At 36.0% G+C, this 23,198-nt stretch overlaps 1 long non-coding RNA gene across 1 annotated transcript; it reads right to left on the bottom strand.

Moving 5' to 3' along the window:
• Window positions 1-56: 56 nt before the first annotated feature.
• Window positions 57-23,198, bottom strand: LOC107842177. The gene is made up of 3 exons (XR_001665657.2): window positions 23,060-23,198; window positions 22,736-22,801; window positions 57-139 (listed from the first exon to the last, which is right to left on the bottom strand). It is a non-coding gene; the product is annotated as an uncharacterized LOC107842177 (long non-coding RNA).

Raw genomic sequence — 23,198 nt, 5'->3', positions numbered from 1 at the left:
CCAACTAACTCCATAAAACTGAACTGAAGAAACAAATAAATGTATCAAATAATATTGTCCTCGAATCATTGAGGACTCACTGTGTCTCCGTGAATGGAATTCTACCGCTACATCTGGGCTGGAGCTTGTGTCTTGGACCCTATAGTGTAACATAAAAACAAAGCACCATAGTGCAAATACGTCAGTACAACTGGAGTACTGAGTATACGAGGAAGGTAGGCTAAACATAAAGGGTTTCATGCATGAACAACACTGACTGACTAATATGAATATGGGAGTGCAAACATACATATATAGAAACTGGGACCGTGAATACATGATAGCATGACCTGTAAGCTAATGCATAGTTTATTCATAACTGTGATGACTGATACTAAAATTGATAACATGGACGACTGTATCTAACAGTCCTGTATATACTGAAATCAGAAGAACGCCCTGAGTTCTTTTACTGAGACTGATACTGAAACTGTGGGAAGTAGCATTTAACCTAAATGCCCCATGTATGCCGTTATGGCTAAGCTGGGGTCCAATCTCTACCCCGACTAGAGGGGTGTTAATACCATACCACGAGTAAGGACAGCCTGTGAGTGACACTTATCTGGCGGGTACTCAATAAGAGTAGTGGGAACCCTAAAATGATGGGTTAAATAACCCTATCAACCCTAATCTGATGAGTTAAGATGTCTTAACCAACGCTAGCTACGTAGTTCTAGAACACAAGGATGATCACTAAGAATCACACACTGAACTAGAGGGTGAGTTCCCATCCTTGGATTCACTCGGTGCTAACCTTTACTTCCATCTGGAGGGATTGGACATGAATAACTGACTGTGCATGACTTAATCTTATTGAATTTAGTTGACTGGTGGAATATAACTGATATCTAACAAATGACTAAGATCATGAGGTTTTCTTGAGTCACATGACTTACTTAAGTCTATGGAATCATAGCTTGAGTTCGGATATCGTGAAACATGAGATGGATCTAGGCACACAGCTATAGTTTCGGGTACAAGTACCCCTAGGACTCGATGAAAGGAAACTGACACACATGACTGACTTGATCATAAGACTAGAGTCCATAATTTGTAATATCATAAGTAGGGATCTCATACTAAGCATGGTTATCAACAATGTATTTCATGGAAAGGATTTCATATCACATGGAAGTACTTGAACAATCTTAATATCATGTTCATTGCATAATCATATTGGCAACACATAACAATAGCATGGAAGTTCATGTGGATTGCATGGTTATCATACATCTTGTTCATAAGTAGGATTTGCAAGAAAACATAGCATAATTTCATAAGAATAGTTCATGAGTATTTGAACAACATTTACAAGGCACATTATCATTATAAAAGTCATTGGAACGTAAGGGCATATCATGAATCATTCACTTAGTCATAATTTAGCTATATTGATTAATTTCTAGTTTCTTAGGCATTTTATCAAACACCTTACATGCACATCTTAAGCATAGGTGAAATCATCAAATTATACATAATGAACAACCAAATTTACATGTTTCCAACTCATATGATATCATGAATTCACAAAAACATACAAAGATTCCATCTTGGGAATCACCCAATATGAACAACATAATCATCAACACCCAACAATATAGAAATCATACTTTATAATGAAAAAAAGGGTTTTTGAGAGTTATGGATGAAAGGGATCTATTAATAAACTCACACATACCTTAGAAGGAAAGATTCTTGATGATTGACAGAGGAATTTCCTTCAAATCGGATCTTCAGGCTTAGTTAAGCAATCCTAGTTGTTTCTCTTTTTTAATGCTCTTGGATGATGATCTTTGAGATGAAAATAGGGTTGTAATATGTTTAGAAGCTATATATTTCGAAGGGTTAAGTTCAGGGACGTGTAAGGAGTGTTAAAAGACTTAATTACCCTTAAAATAACTCAAAACGGAGTGTTTTTGACACCTTGAATTGACTTAGGCGGCACCCAAGTGATTGCCTAAGCTAGGTTAGGCGGCGCCTAACCAATCACCTATGCTTGGGTTGGGCGGCGCCTAACCAATCGCCTATGCTTACTATCTCTCACGAAAATAGGCAGAACTTTTTGCTCGGGTATTTGATTAAGGAGAAATTGGCATCGTTGGAAAGCTAATTCGATTCTATATAATTTGATTGGTCTAAATAAGCGAAAATACCATATTAACATCAAGATATACCTATTCAAATATGACCCTTGCAAAATTGAACACTAAAACTTGATGGATTCAAAAACTCTTAGCTCGTATTACCTTAAGTGACTCATATGAACATGTTTAATACATCATAAGTTATCCTATCACTAGGATATTCATTGTAAATCATGTACTCAAGTATGAATCATAGGATAGGAGATGTCATACGTAGGAATACTTATTCACTTCCTAGCTTAGAAACATGCGAGGTATTACGATATCTCCCCCTTAGGAACATTCGTCCTCGAATGAGAATTTATTGAAAAGGGATACAAGACAATAGAACCTAAATTGAACATAAAGAACTGAAACTTGATCTCATGACTGACATTCAAAACTTACTGAACTTGTGCATATCTGGTGCACGGACAACTGACATGTGAATGCATGACTGTGTATGAAATGGTTAATAGGTACCAAGTTTATACTGGAAACATGAACATGAAACTGAATAAGATTAAGGAGAATTATTACCTTGAGATTGATCTGAATTGGTAGGGAAGAGGTGAGGATACTTGGTACGCGTATCTGCTTTTGCTTCCCAAGTAGCTCCCTCATGAGACTGATTTCGCCAAAGAACCTTGACCAGAGGGACTTCATTTTTCCTCAATCGACGAGTCTAATAATATATGATTTGGACTGGAATCTCTTCATAAGAGAGGCTGTTCTAAATGTCGATGCTATGAATAGGGACAAAAACTGCTGGGTCACCTACGCACTTATTTAGCAAAGAGACATGGAAGACTGGATGGACTGAGTCTAGATCTGAAGGCAACTCAAGCTCATAAGCTACCTTGCTGAAGCAAAAAAGAATTCTGAAGGGACCGACATATCGGGGACTGAGTTTCCCTTTCTTGGTGAACCTCTTCACTCCCTTCATGGGAGAGATCTTAAGATAGACATAGTCATTGACCTCGAACTCGAGATCCTTTCTACGAACATCTGTATAGGAATTCTGTCAGCTCTGAGCAGCCCAGAGTCTCTCTCTGATCAACTGAACTTTCTCTAAGGCATCGAATACTAAGTCAGGATCTATGATTGAGGCCTCACTATCTTTGAACCAACCAATCATAGATCTATATCTCCTACAATAGAGAGCTTTGAATGGAGCCATCTAAATACTAAAATGATAGCTATTGTTGTATGCAAACTCAATCAAAGGAAAGTGGTCTTCCCAACTTCCCTTGAAGTCAATTGCACACATCCTTAGCATATCTTTAAGAGTCTGAATGGTTCTCTCTACTTGACAATCTATTTGAGGATGAAACGCCGTGTTGAGATGGACTTGGGTACCAAGACCCTTTTGGAATGCGTTCCAAAAGTGAGAAGTGAATTGGGTACCTCTGTCTGAGATGATAGATAGTGGAACATCGTGTAATCTGAGTAACTTCCTGATATAGAGTTTGGCATAATCCTCAGCAGAATAAGAAGTACGAACAGGAAGGAAATAAGCGGACTTGTTTATTCTATCTATAATGACCCAGACTGAATCATGATGATGACGAGTTTTAGGCAAACCTATCACGAAGTCCATTTAACTTCTTCCCACTTCCAAGTAGGTATGGTGAACTCTTGCATGGAACCACTAGGTTTCTGATGCTCTATCTTAACCTGCTAACATATAGAGCACTTAGCCACAAACTCTGCAATATCTCTCTTTATCCCACTCCACCAATAGATCTCCCACATATCGCAGTATATCTTAGTGCCCCCTAGATGAATAGAGTATCGAACACCATGCACTTCTACAAGTATTGACTGCCACAATTCATCTACACCTGGAACACATAGACGACCCTGACAACGAAGAACACCATCTCCCCCTTGGGAGAAAACCTCGACTTTCTGATTCTGAACTAACTCTTTGAGTTTGACAAGGCTAGCATCCCTGTCTTGTTTATCTTTCACCTCGAAAACTAGAGATGAATCTAAACTACTATGAACACATACACCACCATCTAAAGAATCGACTAAGAAAACTCCTAGTCTGGCAAGCTAATGGATCTCCTGAGCCATCTTTTTCTTACTATCATCAATGTGAGAAATACTACCCATGGAGAGTCTACTGAGAGCGTCGCCACAATATTGGCCTTGGCCAGATGATAAAGAACACTCATGTCGTAATCCTTTAAGAGCTCTAACCACCTTCTCTGGCGAAGATTGAGATATTTCTGGGAAAAGACATACTGGAGGCTTTTATAGTCTGTGAAAACATCTACATGAACTCCATAGAGATAAAGCCTCCATATCTTCAAGGCAAAAACTATTGCTGCTAACTCAAGATCATGAGTAGGATAATTATTCTCATGTTGCTTTAACTGTCTGGAGGCGTAGGCTATGACCTTACCATACTGCATGAGGACACAACCTAAATCCACTCTGGATGCATCACAATAGACTACAAAACCATCTGAACCATCTGGAATAGCCATAGCTAGAGCGGAGGTGAGTCGAGTCTTCAACTCTTGAAAGATCTTCTCGCATGAATCTGACCACTGAAACTTAATCTTCTTCTGAGTCAATCTAGACATGGGAGATGTAATAGAAGAAAATCCCTTGACAAACCATCTGTAATAGCCAGCCAAACCCAAGAAACTCCTAATATCTAATGGAGATAAGGGTCTGAACCAGTTTCTTACTACCTAGGTTTTCTGAGGATCTACTCTAATTCCATCACTGGAAATAATATGGCCAAGGAATGCTACAGATCTTAGCCAAAATTTGCACTTGCTGAACTTAGCAAATAACTGGTGATCCCTGAGAGTCTGAAGAACAATCCTGAGATGGTCTGCATGATCACGCTCTGTGTGAGAATATACAAGAATAGTCTGGCAAGGTGATGGATCTTCTGAGACATCTTTTTCTTACTATCCTCAATGTTAGAAATACTACCCATAGAGAATTGACTGAGAGCGCCGGCCACAATATTAGCCTTGCCCGGATGATAATGATAAAGAACACTCGAGTCATAATCCTTCAAGAGCTCTAACCACCTTCTCAGGTAAAGATTGAGATCTTTCTGGGAAAAGACATACTGGAGGATTTTATCGTCTGTAAAGACATCTACATGAATCCATAGAGATAATGCCTCTAAATCTTCAAGACAAAAACTACTGCTGCTAACTCAAGATCATGAGTAGGATAATTCTTCTCATGTGGATTTAACTGTCTGGAGGCGTAGGCTATGAACTTACCATACTGTATGAGGACACAACCTAAACCCACTCTGTATGCATCACAATAGACTACAAAACCATCTAAACCATTTGGAATAGCTAGAACTGCAGCGGAGGTGAGTCGAGTCTTCAACTCTTGAAAGCTCTTCTTGCATGAATCTAACCACTGAAACTTAATCTTCTTCTGAGTCAATCTAGACATGGTATATGAAATAAAAGAAAATCCCTTGACAAATCGTCTGTAATAGCCAAAAAAACCCAAGAAACTCCTAATATCTGATGGAGATACGGGTCTAGGCCAGTTTTTTACTGCCTCGGTTTTTTGAGGATCTACTCTAATGCCATCACTAGAAATAATATGGCCAAGTAATTCTACTGATATTATCCAAAATTTGCACTTACTGAACTTAGCGAATAATTGGTGATCCCTGAGAGTCTGAAGAACAATCCTAAGATGGTTTGCATGATCACGCTCTGTGCGAGAATAGACCAGAATATCATCTATGAAGACTATGACAAACATGTCCAGGTACTTCTTAAACATACGGTTTATCAAATCCATAAAAGCTGTAGGGGCATTGGTAAGACCAAATGACATGACTAAAAATTCGAAGTGACCATACTGAGTATCAAAAGCTGTCTTTAGAATGTCACATTCTCTAACTCTGAGCTGATGATAGCCTGATCTGAGGTCTATCTTGGAGAAGTAACTGGCACCCTTAAGTTGGTCAAATAGATCATCAATCCTTGGAAGAGGATATCTGTTCTTAACCGTGAACTTGTTGAGTTGACGGTAATCAATACACACCCGAAGAGAACCGTCTTTCTTGCGCACGAATAACACTAGCGCACCCCATGGGGAAATACTGGGTATAATGAATCCCTTATTTAAGAGATCCTTCAATTGATCTTTCAGTTCCTTGAGTTCTGCTGGTGCCATTCTATACGGCAGAATAGAAATCGATTGAGTATCCGAAAGAAGGTCTATGCCAAAGTTTATTTCCCTTTTGGGAGGAATGCCTGGAAGATCTTTGGGAAAGACATCTACATATTCATTAACAACAGGGACTGTTTCGAGGCTGGGGAATTCAGAACTGGAATCTTTAACATGCACGAGATGATACAAACACCCCTTAGCAATCTTTTTCCTTGGCTGAAGGTAGGAAACCAGTTGACCCCTGAACGTTGAAATGCTACCCTTCCACTCTAGGACGGGCTCATTCAAGAACTGAAACTAAACTATCCTATTTCTGTAGTCGACTGTGACATAGCAACAATAAAGCCAATCCATGCCAAGAATGACATCAAAATCAGTCTTCTCTAACTCTATTAAATCTACTGACGTGGATTTCTTAGATTTCATAACCGAACAGTTCCTTTATACCCACCGGGCTATGATGGTTTTACCCACTAGGGTAGAGACTGAGAAGGGCTCTGCTAGGACTTTGGGACTGATTCCAAAATCGCCTGCTATGTATGGAGTAACAAAAGACAAAGATGCACCTGGGTCTATAAAACAATAAACATGATCATGCAAAATCTGTAACGTACCAGTAACGACACTAGGAGAATTTTCCTGATCCTGCCGTGATTGAAGAGCATAGAGTCTGTTTGGGCGTTGCCCATAGTAGCACTGAAAATGGCAACCTGCTAGTTTGGGTGACTGGACTGAGCTGTAGAATAATTTTGCTGACCCTGAAGACTTGACTGCAGACACTCTCTAATCCTGTGGCCTGGCTTGCCACAACTAAAACAGACATCACTATCGGCTCTACTAATGCCCTTCTGGTTCTTACCACAAGTCTTACAAAAGGGATTCATTTGGGGACTTCTAACACTGCCCTGAGATTTAGAGCCTGGTGCTTTGTTTCTATTTCCATCTCTGAACTTCGGCACTGGAGTGCTGGCAGAGAAAAGAGCTGGAACGACAGAATTAGAGCGAAACTGTGAACGGTTTGCTCCATCTGACTTGGGGTGAGCAAAGTTGAAATTACCTGACCTTGCTCTCTTGTTCTGCCTCTCCCTAGTCTTAAACTTTTACTCTTCTACTTGCTGGAAATGGGTCATGAGTCTAGCTAAGGTCATATCACCGATCAGCATCGCAGACCTATACTTATTTACCACGCTATCGTTGACCCCTGACACGAACTTGCTCATCTTAGCTCTATTGTCTGCTACCACATAAGGAGCATACCTAGATAGCTGAGTAAATCTGAGAGAATACTCCCTCATCATCATATTCCCCTGCCTGAGGTTGATGAACTCAAGAACTTTGGCTTCTCTCAGCTCTTGGAGAAAAAATCTGTCTAAGAAGGCTGTGACAAATTCCTCTCACTTGATAGGGCCTGTATCATCTAACCTCTCAGACTTTCACTATTTGTACCAATCATGAGCAACATCCTGTAACTGGTAGGCGGCTAACTCAGCACTCTCAATAAAAGTAACACCCATGATGTCAATGACCTTCTGGACAAGGTCAATGAACTCCTGAGGGTCCTCATCAGACTTAGACCCATGGAAAGATGAAGGGTTCATCCGAGTGAAGTCCCGAACCCTAGTTGCTTTGGGAGTGGCCACTTGATTGGCTGGAATGACTGGTGGCCATTCATTCTGTACATCCATGGACTGAGCAAGTGTGGTAAATGTGGCTCAAAAATCCACATGGGAAACATGTTTGCCCAAAGGATCTTCGGGCTGAGGAGCTGGCTGGTTTCTTCTCTTTGCAGCCATGGTATGGAATAAGAGAAGAATAGATTAGAATGAGAGTTTAACTTGTGATTATGCTCACTAGCATGACATGAATAATGAAGTAAGAGGACTGTTCCTAAACCATCTTATAGCCTCCAACACATAAATGTGGCATGCAACACACCCCAATTTCTTGAACCGGAATGCTACACGGTGCTCATGACCCCGAGGGACCACAAGCTTACCCATGACTGATATATGTACCTGTATACTGCAAATCATGATATATTATTACGGAATACATAGAACTGTAAGGCCATAAGGTTTAACTGAATGCAATCATGTTGGTGAAAATACCCAAAACAACTCAATCTGAGCATAAATCTAAACATAAATCTAAAAGCATCTAAACTATCTGAATAAGGAGTTAAAGGAACATGTCTCCAATTAACTCCGTAAAACTGAACTGAAGAAATAAATAAATATTTCAATTCATATTGTCCTCGAATCAATAAGGACTCACTGTGTCTCTGCGACTGGAATGCTACCGCTATTGCTGGGCTGGAGCCTATGGTGTAACATAAAAAGAAAGAACCATAGCACAAATGTGTCAGTACAACTGGAGTACTGAGTATACGAGGAAGGTAGGCTGAACATAAAGGGTTTCATACATGAACAACATTGACTGACTAATATGAACATGGGAGTGCAAACGCACATATATAGAAACTGGGATCGTGAATACGTGATAGCATGACCTGTAAGCTAATACATGGTTTACTGATAACTGTCATGACTGATACTGAAACTGATAACATGGATGACTGTATCTGACTGTCCTGTATATACTGAAATCTGAAGAATGCCCTGAGTTCTTTTACTGAGACTGATACTAAAACTGTGGGAAGTAGTGTTTAACTGACATGTCCCATGTATGCTGTTATGGCTAAGCTAGGGTCCAATCTCTGCCCCGACTGGAGGGGTGTCAATGCCGTGTCACGGGTAAGGACCGCCTGTGAGTGACCCTTATCTGGCGGGTACTCAATGAGAATGGTGCGAACCCTAAACTGATGGGTTAAGCCACCTCATCAACCCTAATCTGATGGGTTAAGATGTCTTAACCTACGCTGGCTATGTAGTTCTGGAACACAAGGATGACCACTAAGAATCACACCCTGAACTGGCGGGTGAGTTCCCATCCTTGGGTTCACTCGGTGCTAACCTCTACTCCCATCTGGAGGGACTGGACATGAATAACTGACTGTGCATGACTTAATCTTACTTAATTCTGTTGACTAGAGGAATGTTACTGATATCTGACAACTGACTAAGATCATGAGGTTTTCTTGAGTCACATGACTAACTGAAGTCTATAGAATCATAGCTTAAGTTCTCATATCATGAAACATGACATGGATCTAGGCACACAGCTATAGTTTTTGGGTACAAGTACCCCCAGGACTCGATGGAAGGAAACTGACACACATAATTGACTTGATCATAAGAGTACAGTCCATAATTTATAATATCATAAGTAGGGATCTCATACTAAGCATGTTTATCAACAATGTATTGCATGGAAAGGATTTTATATCACATGGAAGTACTTGCACAATCTTAATATCATGTTCATTGCATAATCATATTGGCAACACATACCAATAGCATGGAAGTTCATGTGGATTGCATGGTTATCATACATCTTGTTCATAAGTAGGATTTGCAAATAAACATAGCATAATCTCATAAGTATAGTTCATGAGTATTCCAAAAACATTTACAAGGCACATTAAAAACATAGAAGTCATTGGAACGTAAGGGCATATCATGAATCCTTCACTTAGTCATAATTTAGCTATATTGCATGAATTCTATCTTCTTAGGCATTATATCAAACACCTTACGTACACATCTTAAGCATAGGTGAAATCATCAATACATACATCATGAACAACCCAATTTACATGATTCCAACTCATATGATATCATGAAATTCAAAACAAACATATAAAGATTCCATCTTGGGAATCACCCAATATCAACAACATGATCATCAACACCCAACAATATAAAAATCATACTTTATAATGAAAATGAGGATTTTTGAAATTTATGAATGAAAGGGATTCATAAATCAACTCACGCATACCTTAGAAAGAATATTCTTGATGATTGACGGAGGAATTTACTTGAAATTGGATCTTCAAGCTTAGTTACGCAACCCTAGTAGTTTTTCTCTTTTAGTACTCTTGGATGATGATCTTTGAGATGAAAATAGGGTTGTAATATGTTTAGAATCTATATATTTCATAGGGTTAAGTTTAGGGACGTGTAAGGAGTGTTGAAAGACTTAATTACCCTTAAAATAACTCAAAACGGTGTGTGTTTGACACCTGGAATTGACTTAGGCGACGCCCAAGTGATTGCCTAAGCTAGTTTAACCGGCGCCTAACCAATCGCCTATGCTTGGGTTGGGCGGCACCTAACCAATCGATTATGCTTACGGTCTCTCACGAAAATGGGCATAAATTTTCGCTCGGGTATTCGATTAATGCTAAATTGGTATCTTTGAAAGATAATTCGATTCTCTACAATTTGTTGGGTCTAAATCAGCGAAAATACCACATTAAAATTGAGTTATACTCATTCAAATATGACCCTTGCAAAATCAAATCGTAAAACTTGATGGATTCAAAAACTCTTAGCTTGTATTACCTTAAGAAACTCATATGAACATGCTTAATGTATCATAAGCTATCCAATCACTAGGATATTCATTGTAAATCATGTACTCAAGTATGAATCATAGGATAGGAGATTTTATACATAGGAATACTTATTCACTTCGTAGCTTAGAGACATGCGGGGTATTATAGATACTGAAAATGATAACATGGACAACTGTATCTGACAGTCCTGTGTATAATGAAATCTAAAGAACGCTCTGAGTTCTTTTACTGAGACTGATACTGAAATTATGGGAAGTAGTGTTTAACCGACATGCCCCATGTATGCCGTTATGGCTAAGCTGGGGCCCAATCTCTGCCCCGACTGGAAGGGTGTCAATACCGTGCCACTGGTTAGGACAGCCTGTGACTAACCCTTATCTGGCGGGTACTCAATGAGAACAGTGGGAACCCTAAACTGATGGGTTAACCTACCTCATCAACCCTAATCTGATAGGTTAAGATGTCTCAACCTAATCTTGCTACGTTGTTCTGGAACACAAGGATGACTACTAAGAATCACACCCTGAACTGGCAGGTGAGTTCCCATCCTTGGGTTCACTCGGTGCTAACTTCTACTCCCATCTGTAGGGACTCGACATGAATAATTGACTGTGCATGAGTTAATCCTACTGAATTTCGTTGACTAGTGGAATGTTACTGATATCTGACAACAGACTAAGATCATGAGATTTTCCTAAGTCACATGACTGACTGAAGTCTATGGAATCATAGCTTGAGTTCACATATCGTGAAACATGACATGGATCTAGGCACCCAGCTATAGTTTTTGGGTACAAGTACCCCCAGGACTCAATGGAAGGAAACTGACACACATGACTGAATTGATCATAAGAGTAGAGTACACAATATATAATATCATAAGTAGGGATTTCATACTATACATGGTTATCAAAAATGTATTGGATGGAAAGGATTTCATATCACATGGAAGTACTTGCACAATTTTAATATCATGTTCACTACATAATCATATTAGCAACACATACCAATAGCATGGAAGTTCATGTGGATTGCATGGTTATCATACATCTTGTTCATAAGTAGGATTCGCAAGTAAACATAGCATAATCTCATAAGTATAGTTCATGAGTATTCCAAAAACATTTACAAGGCACATTAACAACATAGAAGTCATTGGAACGTAAGGGCATATCATGAATCCTTCACTTAGTCATAATTTAGCTATATTGCATGAATTCTATCTTCTTAGGCATTATATCAAACACCTTACGTGCACATCTTAAGCATAGGTGAAATCATCAATTCATACATCATGAACAACCCAATTTACATGATTCCAATTCATATGATATCATGAAATTCAAAACAAACATATAAAGATTCCATCTTGGGAATCACCCAATATCAACAACATGATCATCAACACCCAACAATATAAAAATCATACTTTATAATGAAAATGAGGATTTTTGAACTTTATGAATGAAAGGGATCCATAAATCAACTCACGCATACCTTAGAAAGAAGATTCTTGATGATTGACGGAGGAATTTCCTTGAAATCAGATCTTCAAGCTTAGTTACGCAACCCTAGTTATTTTTTCTCTTTTAGTTCTCTTGGATGATGATATGTGAGAGGAAAATAGGGTTGTAATATGTTTATAAGCTATATATTTCATAGGGTTAAGTTTAGGGACGTATAAGGAGTGTTAAATGACTTAATTACCCCTAAAATAACTCAAAACAGAGAGTTTTTGGCACCTGGAGTTGACTTAGCGGCGCCCAAGTGATTGCCTAAGCTAGGTTAGGTGGCGCCTAACCAATTGCCTATGCTTGGGTTGGGCGGCGCCTAACCAATCGCCTATGCTTGCTATCTCTCACGAAAATGGGCATAACTTTTTGCTCGGGTATTGGATTAAGGCAAAATTGGTATCGTTAGAAAGGTAATTATATTCTATAAAATTTGGTGGGTATAAATCAGCCAAAATACCATATTAACATAGAGTTATACACATTCAAAGATGACCCTTGCAAAATCAAACACTAAAACTTAATGGATTCAAAAACTCTTAGCTTCTATTACCTTAAGTGACTCATATAAACATGCTTAATGCATCATAAGCTATCATACCAATAGGATATTCATTGTAAGTCATGTAATCAAGTATGAATAACAGGATAGGGGATTTCATACGTAGAAATACTTATTCACTTCCTAGCTTAGAAACATGCGGGGTATTATACACCCTCATCTGACAGTGTTTATCCACCTCATCAACCCTTATCTTTCAGTGTTGATATCTCAATCTATGTTGGCTACATAGTTCTAGAATGCAAGGATTGATTCTAAGGATCACACCATCAACTGTCAGTGTGTGTCCTTATCCTTATGGTTACTCAGTGCTAAATCCTACTCTCATCTGAATAGACACTGAACATGATTAACTGAACTGGACTGGACTGAGTTCATTGAGTTTCATTGACTGATGGAATACTACTGAGTTTAATAAAGTACTGAGCTTTTTGAGATTACTGGGATTACTGAGTTTATTAAGTTTTTCTGAGTTACATGACTGACTGAATTCTACTAAACATGGCTTGACTGAGGATATTATGAAAACATGACACTATCTCTAGGCACACAGCTAAATTATCAGGTACAAGTAACCCCAGGACTCGATAGAAGGAAACTGACAAGGCATGATATTCTTGAATACACGACCAACATCAACAATCCATAATGCAATAAGTTGGGGATTTCATAAAGTGTATGGTTATCTAATCTTGTACATGGTAGGAATGCATATACTCAATGTCATAATTTAATACTCTAACATCATGAGCATTCAAACAAACATCTAAATTACACATCAATAGCATGGGAGTCATTTGAACATAAGGGTAAAACATGAATCCTTCACTTAAGTCACAATTCAGTCATATTACATAATTTCTAGTGTCTTAGACATTTTGTCAAACACTTAGGGTTCATGAATTAGAGCATGGAAGAATCATCAAATTAACATATCATAACCAACTAAAATTTATGGTTTTAAACTTACATGCTAACATATTTTCATAAAAAACACATAAAGATTCCAACTTGAAAATCATACAACAATAACAACCACATGAACATAATCAACACATAGCATGAATATCGTAATTCATAGTTTCAAACTTGATTCTTGGGCTTCATGGACGAAAGGAATCCATGAATGAACACTATGCACACCTAAGAAAGGAAACCTTGAAGGTTTTTGGAGTTCTTGGATGGATTTATTGAGATTGACCTTGATTTTCAAGGGCTAGGGTTTTGTTTTCTTTAGAGAGAATGTTCTTAATATTGGGAAAAAAGTGAATAATAAGTAGCTAAGGAAATTTTTAGGGCTTAAATTCCACATCTGGGTGGAATAAAGTCATGGAAAAAGATCCATTTAACCCTGGACACTTCTTTTAATTTTTATGAAAATTTTCTGATCTGGACCCCTGGTGTGATGCGGCGCTATTGCATCGTGACTCTAAAAAGTGATAACTGGAAAATTTCATGGTGGCGTGATGTGGTACAATCGAGTTTCCACCTTGGACGCGACTTGAAATCTCACCGCGACGTGGTGGTATCGCGTTGGAACACTGGAAAAGGACAATTATGAACTTGGCCTTTGGCGCGATGCGTCCCTATCATAGAGCAACACTGAAAATTGAAAATTTCCATTTAAGCTGGCTCCGTGCTGCACTGATGGATCATGTATCACACTTTCAAAAATAATATATACTTATTTTGTTAAGGGTAAGTCATCACGGGTATCATCATACCCTGACTTCCAAGTCAATATCATATCAAATTCCCAACCCATCTTATTCAAAATATGCACATGAACACCCTAGATTTATAACATCACAAGAGATTCATCACTTTTAAACTCAAGAAAAACTTGTGCAATTATCCTCTTTTTTGCAAGATTCAAAACATGTGGTGGTCATGTCAATTTATTCAATCACATGCAATTATTATTCTTAATGCAAGAGTGTAGTTGTGGAAAGAAAACTCCTTGTCATCATATTATAAAACATGTCAAACACCATGATGTTTAGAAAATTAATTTCAAATCTTAATTCATGCATACAAAACCACTCACAATGCAAAGATACACTTTGGTTAGCAACAAGAGGGGATTCATTGTTCATGCTCTCAATTAAACATTATATATACATAAGGGGTGAAAATTTGATTACCATGAAAAAGGGTTTGACACAATGCATATATTTTCATCAAAATGAATTATTAACAAGATTTTCAGAACAATATTCAAAAGCCATAATTTACAACATAGTTATAAATCCTTATACTTGAAAAAAAATGATAATATCCATGCTCGTGGAATTTAAGGATAGTACCACATACCCTATGTTATTTTATTTGAAGATTAGAACCCTAATCTTGACACTTTTCTTGAAAATATTGAACATGGAAGGATTATATTCTTGATTTATTATTCTTGGGGAAAAGATAGGGTTTTTGGTGAGTTGATGTTGAAGAAGATTTGCAAATATTGCCCTTTTAGTGATATAAATCATCCTTTGGATGTTTGGGGTTGATGGGAGAGAACCAAAGTGCCCCTTCACCCTTAAGAAGTTGAAAACATCATAAGAATGGGCCAGGTGGTTCTCCCTTAGTTTGGGGAAGTAGAGCCCGCGATGCCCACTCCAGTCCGGTGCTCTAAGCCCTGCGGCGTGGGCTTATTGCGCGCCCTCACTGCCTCTCACAAAAATGGCTATAACCTTTCACTTGGGAATCAAATTAAGGAAAAGTTGGTATCATTGAAAAGCTTACTCAGTTATATACAACTTGGTGGGTCATGTTCTGAAAAATTTCATGTATATCAAAAGTTATACACGTCCAAAATAGACCCTTGTAGAATCGAAAACCATACTTTGGACGAATCAAAGATTCTTAGCTCAACTTTGCTCTAGGTGGTTTCTACTAACATTTTTCACTCCGAAATAACTTCCCACATTAGTATAAATATCATGACACATGAATTAAAATATGAATCATGGGATTAGATTTTGCGCATGTAGGAATGTCAGTTCGATTTCTAGCTCAAAAATTTGAGGTTTTATAACTTTGATCTTGTATTTATTTTTATTGTTGTCATACTTATATCTTCAATTAATAAATTTTTTTTTATGATTGAAAAGATAAGAATGGATAAAATTTTGATGGATATCACGAATAGAGTTAACCAAAGATATAGAAATAGACTCGATAACTTTCTTAATTGGGTGTTTAATCAATTTGGGTGAGCACTATTATTAGATGTCCTTGTAAGGAGAGTAGGAATATCGTATTTAAGATGTGAACTGATGTAAGGCTACTCTTGTTGAATAAGGGCTTCATAGATTCCTATAGAGTGTGGGAGTATCATGCAGAAGTGTTCATTAGCAGTGAAAATTCTAATCCCGTCGATAGTGATGAAGTAGAAGATGATGATATTTAAGAGAATGATTTTATTGAAATGATTCATGATTCTTGTGGATATACAAATTTATAGGGTACTACTAATTCTCAAGAGGACAATGAAGAGACAAATGTGCATGCAACAAAGTTTTATAGATTATTAGAAGATGCTCAGATAGAACTTTATCCCGGTTGCACAAATGTCTAAAAATTGTCTTTTTTTGTTAAATTACTCAACTTGATGTGACTTAAATAATGGAGAAACAAATTGATGGATGAGTTGTTGTACTTTTTAAAAGTTGTTCTCCGTCAGGGGTCATTTGTACCCAAGTCTTTCTATGAAGCAAAAACATTTCTTTCCTATCTTGGCTTGGGGTACACCAAAAGTGATGCATGTAAGAATGATTGTATATTATATTGGCGTGATTATTTTTATGTCCATTCATGTCCAAAGTGTTGTGAGTCTAGATGGAAGTCAAAACAACATATAGGCAAGAAAGTGGCTCATAAAGTGTTGTGACATTTTTCAATAAAACCAAGGCTTCAAAGATTATACAGTGTAAAACAGATGGCAAAAAAGATGCGGTAGTACAAGGAGGAATATATTGATGATGGAATCATGCGACATCCATCTGAATCAATTGAATGAAATTTTTTTGATGAGCATAGTCCTACCTTTTCAGTTGATTTAAAAAATATTTGATTAGATTTAGCAAGTGACAAGTTTCAACCAAATGTGAATATGGGTTTCAATTATAGTATTTGGCCCATCGTGCTAGCTACATATAATTTACCACCATGGAATTGCATGAAAAGTCCATATTTCAAAATGACTCTTCTTATTCAGATCCCTAAGTATCTGGGCAATAATATTGATGTATACTTCCAACCAATGACTGAAGAGTTGAATGAATTATGAAATTGGTTGGAGACTTATGATGCAGACTCAAAATTTAATTTTCTTATGTGTGTTTCTCTCATATGGACGACTAATGACTTTCTTGCATATGGTAACTTTTCAGGATGGTCAACCAAATTCAAACTTGCATGCCCTTGTTGTCATAAAGATACACATTCAATTTCTTTACGTAATAAGATGTTTTATATAGTCCATCTTTGTTTTCTACCTATTAACCATCCATGGCCTAGAAATAGAGTTTAATTTGATGAAAAAGTGAAAATGGGGGCTGCACCTATTCCTACAACTTGTGTTGAAGAACTTGTACAAATATGACTTTTGGTAATGGCCAAAGAAGAAAGCATAGTAGTGTTTCTAATGATGCTTATAATTGGAAAAAGAAAACTTCCTTTTTTAAATTGCCTTACTGGGATGGTCTTGCCCTATAACATAACCTTGATCCACTGAACATAGAAAGAAATATGTTTGAAAGTGTTTTATCAACTATGATCAGTATGATTGGAAAGACAAAAGACACACTAAAAATTAGATATTATTGGGTGGACCTTGGAATTGGGAAAAGCTTGCATCCAATTAAGGATGAATATAATATTTTGTTACCGACGGCATGTTATGCTTTGTCCCATAAAGAAAAGTTAAAGTTATGCAATTTCTTAGCTAATTTGAAGGTTTCAGATGTCTTTTCATCAAATATTTTTAGGTGTATTAATGTGCATATGAAAAACATACATGGATTGAAGTGTCGTGATCATGATGTATTATTGCAAACGAAATGGGCTTGATTGGAGGAAATGGCTACATCATGATGAGTTCAATCAAGCATGAATTTATGTGCTTCAAAATTGTGAAGAGATTTCACAATACAGGTAGTGGTCTCTTTTTAATTCTAATATAATTAGACACTAATATAATCAGTTAATCTCAACTAACATAAACTTTAGGGAATATATGAGATTGATTGAAGTATAAAGTTCAATGCGAGCTCATAGGGTGCATAACTATGAATTTATTGATTGGTTTTCTACACTCTTAGGTGTTTAATTAAATGACATAATAAATATTAGCATATATTCAATGGTATTATGCTAGTCATAATAGTATTTCTTGTTTTTATAGATATTTGCACTATCTTCCAAAGGTCATGCAAATGATGAGCTCATAAGCTTAGCTATTGGTCTAGAACCATTGATACATCTATATTCACCATGAATGGTGAATGGATTAAGGTTTCAAACAAAAGAGCTTATGAGAAAAACACACAACAATGGAGTTCTTGTGAAAGAAGATGTTTCAGACCCTAATGAGTATTATGATGTATTAAAGGATATTTATGAGTTACGTTGTGAAAAAAATAGAAATGTTCATCTGTTCAAGTGTCATTGGTGCGATGTGGCTCACCTAGGAAGAGAATATAAGATTGACAAATATAGTTTTACAAGTGTGAATACTGGTTGTTTCTTGAATTCAAATGATCCATTTGTGTGGGCATCTCAGTCTGAACAAGTCTTCTATTTGAATGATATGGTCGATAAATATTGGCTTGTGGTTGTAAAGACTAATCCTCATTATCTTTTTAATGTTCCTAAAGTTGAAGAAGACATATTATTAAATGAAGAAGTTTATCAATAAGATGAAGTTGAAGATATTTTGTGTGCAAATAATTAAGATATTAAGGTTCCTTCAAAGGAAAGATGTTAAACTAGAAACTGTTTTACGAACCAATGATCAAGAAAAAGAGGAAGACGATTTCATTAATGACAATTATATATATGTATAGGATAATTAAGAAAGTGAAGAAGAATTTCTTGATGATAATGTAGAAGACAATGATATATTTGGCTGAAGATTGACAAGAAAAGATGGATGGAAATTTCTTTGTATTTTATACTTTTATTAGGCTACATCTTGTTTTGAGAAATTATTAGGTTAGTATCTTGTGTTTTTTGTTCTTAATAGACCGACATCTTTTATTTTATGTTCATACTATGCTACCTTGCATTTTGTGCTCTTATGATGGATGCTTTTACTTATAAATGAAATCAGAGTTTTAAGTAGAATTACTAAATGTAAAAAGTTCAAAAATTGTTTTATATTTTATAATTGTTTGATTTAAAATTTTATTTTATAAATTGATAATTTCCTCGAAAGTTGAAATATATTTTGTCATCTTTAATTTCTGGTTATGATACACTTCTCTTTTTTAGCCTAATATTGCATGAAATACGTGGAACTGGATGAGGCAAAAGTGGAAGAGGGGGTGTAGGACTTGAACGTAGCAGTTTTCCATAACGTGTAAGTTCTGACCCAATTTCTCAACCACAAATTCTACTAATAGGATTTATAGGGACTTCTTTAGAGACTGAACAGTCATCTAATCCAAGTGAAAGACCTCTACGAAAACAACAAATCTCAATTGGACCTGTCTAAAGAAAATCCAAAGAGATATAATCATCAAGAAATCTAGATTAAAGTGTACACCTTAGTTTAGAGGCTAAAATTGGTGATGGTTAGTTCACGACGCTTTCGAGTAGGAAATGTTTAGCTTACACTTTGCTGGTTCCTTCATCTCTATTTTAAGCTCCATATTTGATAGTAATGATCTTCTTCCAGTAACCTACCCTTTTGAATCTCTTTAGTTACATGATCTTGGTTACTAAATGCTTGGATTAAGAGAATAAGTTGCGAGTCTAATGTATCAACTACTATTTCTAGCCAACTTTCATGATAATTTTAAGACTACTATTATAAATAGAATATTAATCTTTCTATCTTGTTAATCTTACCATCAGTGGATCTTATCATAGTTGATTACTTTATTATCTAGTGTCATCAATCTAAGTTTACGTTATTTTATATAACAATATTTTTTTTATTGGTATTTATCTGTATCTATAAAATGAAAGACAGAGGGAAATACTTTTGGTGTTGTAGTTACTGAGTCAAGGGTTTTTAGAATTTTGATTCTTTGTATTTGATAGTAGTTGTAGTTTGTGGAAAAAGTTGGAATCATTTTGGTGTTGTTACTACATCAACGGGTGTATAGAAATTGGAATATTTGGTATTTGATAGTATTTGTAGTTTGTTGAAAAAGTTGGAGTCTTTTTGGTGTTGTAGTTAGTGCATCAAAGGGTTTATAGTAAGTTGGATTCGTGGTATGGATAGACGTTTATTTTCTGAAGTTTTAGTTTGTGCAAAAAGTTGAGGTCTTTTTTGGTGTTGTAGTTACGTACTGCATCAGGGGATTACGAAAAATTGAATTCTTGGTACTTGATACTTGATCATAGTTCTTTTTCGAATGTTGTGAATTATCTTAAATATTGATATTTCTTTTATAGACTTGTAGATTGTGCAAGAAGTTGTTTTTCTTTTTTTTTTTGAGTTATAGCTATTGTTTAAAGGTTTTATGAGTAGTTGACAGTTCTTCATGCAGATGAATTTGGCAGTGCAACTTTGGAATTCTATTAAGTTGTTGTTCTATAGAATAGGGTTGTTTTGCCTTTGGGGTTTCGTGATTATGGAAAAAAAATTGATTTTTGAACAAATAACAAGACTTTTCAGATGTTTTTGAAGATAATTATGCTTAAAGAAGAAATAAAGGTATCAATATTTGTGAGATGAATTCCATATCAGAAGTGGTCAAACTTTTGGGAACAAGCAGCAATGATCATTCTAGTGGCAAAAAATTGCACTCCCAAGGGATGAACCAACTTAGGCCTAGCTATTTTCTAAGTAATAGTATGAAGGGAATGAGTGAATGGCCAGTACTTCATAAGCCAAGAATCATAGTTCATTCATCCAAGATTACTGGCCCATTAAGATTCAACCCAAAATATGATAATCGTATGCCGAGGTATTGATGTTCTCGGCATGCGATGATCATAGTTTGGTCTGAATGTTGATGGGCCAATAATCTTGGATGGATGAACTATGATTTTGTGGTGAAACCATGAATGAGAGTGTGTGTGTATGTGTGTGTATATATATATATATACATATATATATACATACATATATATATATATATATACAATCAATAGCCTTTATGATCATCCTAATAGATTTTCTCTACTTTTTTGCATCTCAAATGAAGGTGAAATGTTGCTTATGGGTAATGAAAGGATTCTAATGTTTAATACTACTGACAAAATAGAAAATTAATATCTTGAATTTTGCATCAAAAATTGAGAGTGGCTATTAGGTTTGCCTCGTTTGGCCTGTCCTTTTTGGAGGTAGATGGGAGGCTTCAAAATTCCATTAGGGTAAGATTCTTAAGCCTTTTGACAAGTGGCATACTTAAATGAATTTTTTGAAAATTATTTATATAGTATTAGGAATAATTTCACGATTTTTTTTTGTATATTTGGTCGATAGTACTTGTATTTCTTATTGTTCTAATATACTAACAAATCTACTTTCTTTCGTATTTAATATTAAAAAAATGATAGAATCGGCAGCCTCTAACCCAATCAACCTCACAACTTTATCATCAACAATGTCATGACACAGTCCCATAGCATTTGAGCCTCCATCAACACATGCAACAAGCATATATGGTTTCCCACCTGATTTTTTCAATGCTTTTATTTAAGATTTGTGGATAAAATAGTAGTGGTGGGGACTTAACACTAAACGAAATAATAACAAGAACATACCCAGTATATTCTCATCAATTGGGTTTGGGTAGGTAAGTTTACGCGATCCATACCACTACCTCAGATGTGAGATAGAGAGGTTATTTCTGATAGACCCACACCTCAAGATATAATAGTCTAGAAAAGAAATAGTAACAGGACCAAAAAAAGGAATAACAAAACTGAAGAATAATATAAATAAGACTCACCAAGTTTATGCCAAATAATAACACACTCTGAAATAATACTAATACTATAGCTACAAGAATGGCTAACAAAATAAAGTTCACCTACTTACTAATAATGACACACCCTTCCTACTATCTTTTTACCCTTATTCACCTCTTCCACAACTTCATATCTAGAGTTACATCCTTGATAAGATGTACTTGATCTACGGAGAGGACTAAACCTTGAATCACATACAAAACTATAAAATAAGAGTGGAGGGGACTAATCCCTAAATCTCATGCTATTTGTAGTTTGTAATATTAGGAAAATACTGTTAACTTACATAGATTATTGGTAATAAAGTTACCCAAGGTAAATTCTTAATTAATATTGTGGTACTAAATATGAGTACCACGCTAGTAAATTTAGAAAAAAAAAAATTTATGAATCAAATTTTTGGTTATTAAAATTGTATGTTAGGATAAGAACACTCAAAAAATTCTACATCTGAAGAGTTGACTACTATAGATTTCAAAAATAATTATTGAGTTAGATGAAAGAGAATGAGATTATCTCAACGTGTTTTTTATTTCATGTAAACAACCCTAATGATACTCTACAATTAAAATTACAAAAACATTCAACCAATAGATCGGACCATCTTCTTCTCTCAGTCATTTAATCGGAAAATTATCAGAAATAATAATTTAAAAATAAAAACTTGATTAAAAAAATCAAAAATAAATTTTACCAATTTCCATAACAAACGTCAACTCAAATGTTGCCCCAACAGAGATTGTGCCTCCATTCTCAAAACCTGTGCAATAGTTATCAAAAATAAAAGATCTAACAAAAATCACAAGTGATTATAATAATTTTATCACTCTTTCTGTAATTAAATTAACTGGCAATAGTGGAAATTCTCTATTCTGTTATTCATTATAAAGAAGAAAGAGATCATCGTCAACATTATAAAAAAAACTGATATCTCAACTTTTTTTCTTGTCAAATGAAGGTCAAATCTTGTTTGTGGGTAATGAGAGAATTTCATAATGGTGAAATAGAAATTTTATACCTTGAATTTTGCATCAAAAATTGAGTGTGGCCACTAGGGTTGCCTCATTTTGTCTTGCTCCTTTTTATGGCTGCAAATGGGAGGCTTCAAGATTCTAGTAGGGTTTGGTTCTTAAACTTTTTGCCTAGTACATACTTAA

Source organism: Capsicum annuum, chromosome 9, assembly GCF_002878395.1.
Source record: "Capsicum annuum cultivar UCD-10X-F1 chromosome 9, UCD10Xv1.1, whole genome shotgun sequence".
NCBI lineage: Eukaryota > Viridiplantae > Streptophyta > Magnoliopsida > Solanales > Solanaceae > Capsicum > Capsicum annuum.
This window is presented reverse-complemented; position numbering and strand designations above follow the sequence as displayed.